This window comes from Microtus ochrogaster, chromosome 1, assembly GCF_000317375.1.
Source record: "Microtus ochrogaster isolate Prairie Vole_2 chromosome 1, MicOch1.0, whole genome shotgun sequence".
Classification (NCBI taxonomy): domain Eukaryota; kingdom Metazoa; phylum Chordata; class Mammalia; order Rodentia; family Cricetidae; genus Microtus; species Microtus ochrogaster.
The window spans coordinates 51,252,855-51,259,203 of NC_022009.1; the positions used below are offsets into that span (position 1 = coordinate 51,252,855).

The 6,349-nt window shown below is 41.2% G+C and overlaps 1 protein-coding gene across 1 annotated transcript in view; it reads left to right on the forward strand.

Moving 5' to 3' along the window:
- The window catches only part of Ptprn2 (protein tyrosine phosphatase, receptor type N2), a 715,776-nt gene that overhangs the window by 313,829 nt on the left and 395,598 nt on the right, over nucleotides 1–6,349 (forward strand). The gene's annotated exons all lie outside the window — the stretch shown is intronic.

Consider the following 6,349-nt stretch of genomic DNA (forward strand, 5'->3'; position numbering starts at 1 on the left):
GCCAACAAAAGGCCTACCTCCTTGATTTAATAGTAGTGAGGCGATCTGTTCTCGTTATTGCGCGCCCGTCCTGCTGCTTGCGTCTGCCTTTTTAATTTTATTGATATCTAGACACTATCAGTGTGTAGCTGGTAAAAATAATTTCTCATTCTGAGGTCTGTCACTTTATATGAAGGATGGATCCTTTGCTGTACAGAAACTTCTCAGTTTCTTGAGGTCCACTTTATTAATTGTTGATGTTAGCATTTGTGCTAATGGTATTCATTTCAGAAAGCCTTTTCCTGTGCCAACGAGTTCAAAACTGTTGCCTACTTTCTCTTCTATTAAGTTCAGTGTACCTGGTTTTATGTTGAAATCTTTACCCCATTTGGACTTGAGTTTTGTTCAGGGTGAGAAATATGGATCTATTTACTTTATTTTACATGCAGCCATACAGTTTGAGCAACACCATGTGTTGAAGAAGCTATATTTTTCCCAGCATGTGTTTCTGGCTTTAACAAAAACAAAACAGGTATACATAGGTGTTTGGATTTGTATTTAGGTCTTCCAATTGATTCCATTAATTAGCGTTTCTGTTTTTGCACTAGTGCCTTGCTGGTTTTATTACTATAGCTTTGTAATATTGACACTGAGGGTGATGAGACCTCCTGTTCATTGATTACTCGAGATTTGTTGTAATAGGAGTGGTGGGGCTGCATTCCCGGCACCTGGCCACCCACATGGCTAGCTTATGCCCAGAAATAATTACACAGAAACTGTATTCACTGCCTGGCCTATTAGTTCCAGTTTCTTATTGGGTAGCTCTTACATATCGATCTAACCCATTTCTAATAATCTTTGTAGCTCCACGAGCTGGATTACCAGGAAAGATCTTAATCTGCGTCTGTCTGGAGTGGGAGAATCATGGCGACTCCTGGACTCAGCTTCTTTCTCCCAGCATCCTGTTCTGTTTTCTCCGCCTACCTAAGGGTTGGCCTATCAAATGGGCCTAGGCAGTTTCTTTATTAATAAGAAATCACTCCCACATCAAAGACTGATTTTAACTATCCTGAGTTTTTTATGTTTCCATATGAAGCTAAAAATTGTTTTTTCAACATCTGTGAAAAATTGTGTTGGAATTTTGATGGGGATTATATCAAATATGTTTGCTTTTGATAGAATGACTATTTTTACTATATTAATCCTATCAATCCATGAGTATGAGATATCTTTTCATATTCTGATTTTTTTTTAGTGTCTTAAAGTTTTTAGTATACAAGTCTTTCACTTGCTTGTTAAAGCTACCACAGGATATGTTATAATATTTGAGGCTATTGTAAAAGGTGGTATTTTCCTGATTTCTTTCTCAGTCCATTTGCCATTGAAGTATACTGATTTTATGAGAAAATTTGTATCCAGTGACTTTGCAGAAGTTGTTTTTCAGCTGTAGAAGTTCCTGATAACATTTTTCAGGTCACTTATGTATACTGTCATATTGTCTACAAGTAAAGATACATCCTATTTATATCCCTCTTATTTCTTTCAGTTTCCTTACTGCTCTGTATTAAGTACTATATTTAATAGAATGGAGAGAGTGGACAACCTTGTCATGTTCCTGTTTTTAGTGAACTTGCTTTGCATTTTTCTCTATTCGAGTTGTCTTTGGCTATGGGCTTGGGGTAAACTGCCTTTATTATTTTGAGATATGTCTCTTCTATTCCTAATATATCCAGGATTTTTATCATAAAGGGTGTTGAACTTTTGTCAAAGGCCTTTTCTGCATCTAATGAGGTGATCGTGTGGATTTTATCTTTCAGTTTGTTTATATGGTGGATTACCCTTATTGATTTACATATGCTGAACCATCTTGGCATCTCTGGGATGAACCCTACTTCATAATGGCAGAACTTTTGATGTGTTCTTGGATTTGGTTTGAAAGAGTTTTGAATATATTTGTGTCTATGTTCACTGGAGAAATTGGTCTCTAATTCTCTTTAATTCCTGGGTCCTAATATGGTTTGCCTATCAGGGTAGCTGTGGCCTCATAAAACAAATTGGGCAATGTTTCTTATGATTCTATTTTGTGAAATAACTTTAAGAGTATTGAGGTTAACTCTTCTTTGTAAGTCTGGTAGAATTATGCATTAAACCCATCTTACCCTGGGCCTTTTCCAACTAGAAGACTTTTAATTGTAGACAGAAGTTTCTGTCCTGCCTAGTCCCACAGCCATTCAATCCCAAAGAAACACACAGAAGTTTATATTAAATTATAAACTCTTTGGCCTATTAGCTCAGGCTTTTTATTAACTAGCTCTTATAACTTAAATTAACCCATAATTCTTGTCTATGTTTAGCCAGGTGGCTTGGTATCTTTTCTCAGTGCAGCATTCTCATATTGCTTCTTTGTGCTTGGCCTGTGACTATCTCTGCCTTTCCTCTTTCCAGAATTCTTTTATTCTAGTAGCCCCACATATACTTCCTGCATGGCTACAGACCAATCAATGTTTTATTAAAACAATATGAGTGACAGATTTTTACAGTGTATAAGAACATTATCCCACAGCATTTAATGACTGCTTCTAGTTCACTAGGGGCTATAGGTCTGTTAAAATTGTTTATCTGATCTTGATTTAACTCTCGTAGGGAGTATGTATCAAGTAAATTATCCATTTCTTTCAGGTTTTCCAGTTTGGTGGAGTGCAGCTTTTTAAAGTACCTCCTCATGATTTTTGAATCCTCTTGGCATCTGTTATGTCCTGATTTTCATTTCTCACTTTGTTAATTCAGTTCTTCTCTCTCCTTTTATTTAATTTGGATCAATCATAACTGATTTTATCTATGAACGAACTCTTTGTTTCATTGATTTTTTTTGTATTTGTTGTTGTTGTTTCTATTTCATTAATTTTAGTCCTGAGTTTGATTATTTCTTGCCATCTCATTCCTTTGGGTGTGATTTCTTTTGTTGTTCTAGGGCATCTTTTAACATTCTTTCTTTGTTTCGTATGTTTAGTTTTTTGGTTGTTATGTGCTGAGGGGAAATTCTTTTCTGGTCCAGTCTGTTTAGTTCTGCATGTGTCTTGTACCTTGATAGTCATCTCCATCTTTAGGTTAAGGAAATTTTCTTTTATATGGTTGTGTTGGAAATATTTTTGTTTTCTTGACCTGGGTTTCTTCCTCTTTCTCTATTTCTATAATTCCTTACATTTGGTCTTTTCATAGTGTCCCATATTTTATGGATATTTTATACCAGGAATTTTTCAGATTTAACATTCTCTTTGACTGAAGTATACATTTCTTCTATTGAATCTTCAATGCTTGAGACTCTCTCCTTCATCTCTTGTGTTCTGTTGGTGAAGCTTGCCTCTGAGGTTCCTGTTCAGGTTCCTGAAATTTTCATGTCCATATTTCCTTCATTTTGGGTTTTTCCTTATTGATTGCATTTCCACTTTCAGGTCTTGAACTGTTTAATTCATTTCCTTCCAATATTTGTGTTTTCACAGATTTCTTTAAAGGATTTATTGATTTCTCCTTTATGGACCTCTGTCATATTCATAATGGCTGTTTTAAGGTCTTTTATTCAGTCTTGGCTATGTTAGAATACTTGGGGTAGGGTTGCTGGGCTCTCGTGGGAACATTTTGTTCTTGCTGTTATTGATTGTGTTTTTATGCTGGTGTCTATGCATCTGGGATTGAGACAATTGTAATTGTAGGTGCTGATACCTGTTCTTTTCTTTGCTGGATGGGTGTTTTGTTTCTTAATTTCTTTTGCCCTCTTGGTGTTTTGGAGAGTGTGGTGACTGAGGTGCCTCATGGGAACTGTTATGGGATTCCAGGAGATGTGCCCACTTGGGGTTTCAAGTAAAATGTGTTTCTGGGTATTGGAAGCTGATACTTAGAGATGGGGTGGGCTTGGAGGGGTTGAAGGGGCTCACAAGAGGAAGAAAAGTAGGGTGTTCTTCCAGGATCTGCTAATTTCCCTCAAAATGGGAGGAGAGAGTGAGGAAAGGTCACAGTGGTGGGTTTACTCGACTTGGGCATGAGAATCGGGGACTGGAGTTGGAGAAATGCAGGGAGAGGTGAAAACTTTAAGTTAGCTTACTTGCTTCCCTGGTTAGAGTGACCTCAGGGGTCTCAGAGAGTGCCTGCTGGACTTGAGGACTGGGGCAAAGCAAGGAGTTGGAGGGAGGATTGGGGAGAGGTAGATCTTTGTGACCCCTGGAGATGGGGGTGGAATGGAAGGACTCTGCAGCAGGTGGACTGCTTCAGAGCTGGGGATGAGACTGGGGGATTGGATTTCGAGAAGCAGAGAGAGATGTGACCACCTGAAGCTAGCCACCTACTTCCTGGACACTGCTTCCCCCTATGCTCTAACCATGGTGTGGCCTGCCCAACCCCACTCTTCAGGTTACTGAGGTTCTGTATACTGTAATCTTTTCATTGTGCAACTTTTGCTGTTTTCAGACTCATTTCTAATTGTCTGCTTCTGGCCCATGGTTAAACCCTTTTATAGGTTTTTCTTCTTCAGTTTTTGTTTCTTCTATGTCCCGGCTGAATTTATACCTGATGTGCCCTTCTGCCTGTGTCATCCTCCTTCACATTCTCTCTCCTTGTTGAGGATTACGGTCAAGTGTTGAAATAAGAGCAGCAGGGCTGCATCCCCGGCACCCGGCCGCCCACATGGCTAGCTTAGCTTATGCCCCAAAATCATTACACGGAAACTGTATTCTTTTAAACACCGCTTGGCCCATTACATCTAGCCTTTTCTCGGCTAACTCTCACACCTGGACTAGCCCATTTCTAATATCCATGTAGCTCACGAGCCAGCTTACCAAGAATGATCTTAACCTGCATCTGCCTGGAGTGGGACAATCATGGTGACTCTCTTGACTCAGCTTCTTTCTCCCAGCCTTTTGTTCTGTTTACTCCACCCACCTAAGGGTGGGTCTATCAAATGGGCCTAGGCAGTTTCTTTATTAATAAGAAATCACTCCCACATCAGTCAAGTTTCAACTCACTTGTAAGCAAGCCTTTACTCTGTGCTGTGATGTGTGTGTACAGGAACTGGACCATGTTAGCAGATCCCTTTAGAGGGTTTCCCAGGACCAGCTAAATTTCTGTATTATCCTAATCCTCTCATGGTATTGATCTTTCATGAGCACTGTCTTTTGGTGTCCCTTCCTTGAAGATGTGACCTTTTGGATTTTCAGTGTCCTGCATATGGTGCTCTATAAGATCTCTGATCATGGCAGCAGGGATTCCCAGCATGCCCTGCTACACATCCTGTTTATTTTTGTCCCTGGGCTGTTTCCTTTCACATGCATCATCAAGTCATGCCTATCTACACCACACTTCTGCATAGCTGACTTCTGGGGGCCTGCCATGACCCCTCAGTATGCTATACCCTTCAATTCCCATCATGCATATGACCCCAGATATCTGAGCTTGGGTGAATTTCCCTGACCTCAACCTCACATCGAGGTCTAGAAGTTGTTCAGAAGCAAACCTGGGCAGATGCAGGGGAACCTTTTCCTACCCACATCTGTCTGTGATGGACGACGTCAATTGGTGGGACCAAGACTAATGCAATCTTGCTTCAAAGGAGGGAGGGAGAAAAGGAGGAAGGGAGAGAGGGAGGGATGGAGGAAGGGAGGGAAGGGGAGAGAGAGAGAGAGAGAGAGAGAGAGAGAGAGAGAGAGAGAGAGAGAGACTCAGAGAAGCACTTGCTAGGCCTGGACAGTGTTTGTGGAAGGGTTTCTCATGATAAAAGTGCTACATAGGCATTGTGAATTGACTAAAACAGGTCAAAGTAGCTACAACAGATAGACCAAAGTCTAGGACTGTGCTGAAGGAAGCTGGCCCCTACACCTGCCTCATAAACCACGGGGCCTCGTCTACTCCCACAGTGTCGGGGCTGGAAAACATCACCTTCCTGACCTCTTGAACTCCCTGCACAGATGTTGGCTAGAGCTATCCCTGCTCAGAATGAATGGTAGAGTCTGGCTCTAGGATCAGAACATAGGTGGAAGCTGGAGGACTTCAACAGTAGTACATGTTCCATGCCTCCTTCCACTGGGCCCTGGCCTAGAAGAAGGTTCTAGGCCGCAGGCAGTGACAATTTCTGAGTCCCTGTGTGTGCGCTCCCTCCCAGTGAAAGTTGGACTGTCTGGCTATGTGGGAGCCTGCCTTCAGAACTTGCTTTACTTTACACACAGCACAGGGGCCACCAGACTCTGTACACACACACACACACACACACACACACAGCACAGGGGCCACCAGACTCTGTACATATGTGCACACACACACACGCACACACACACAGCACAGGGGCCACCAGACTCTGTACGTACACACACACACACACACACAC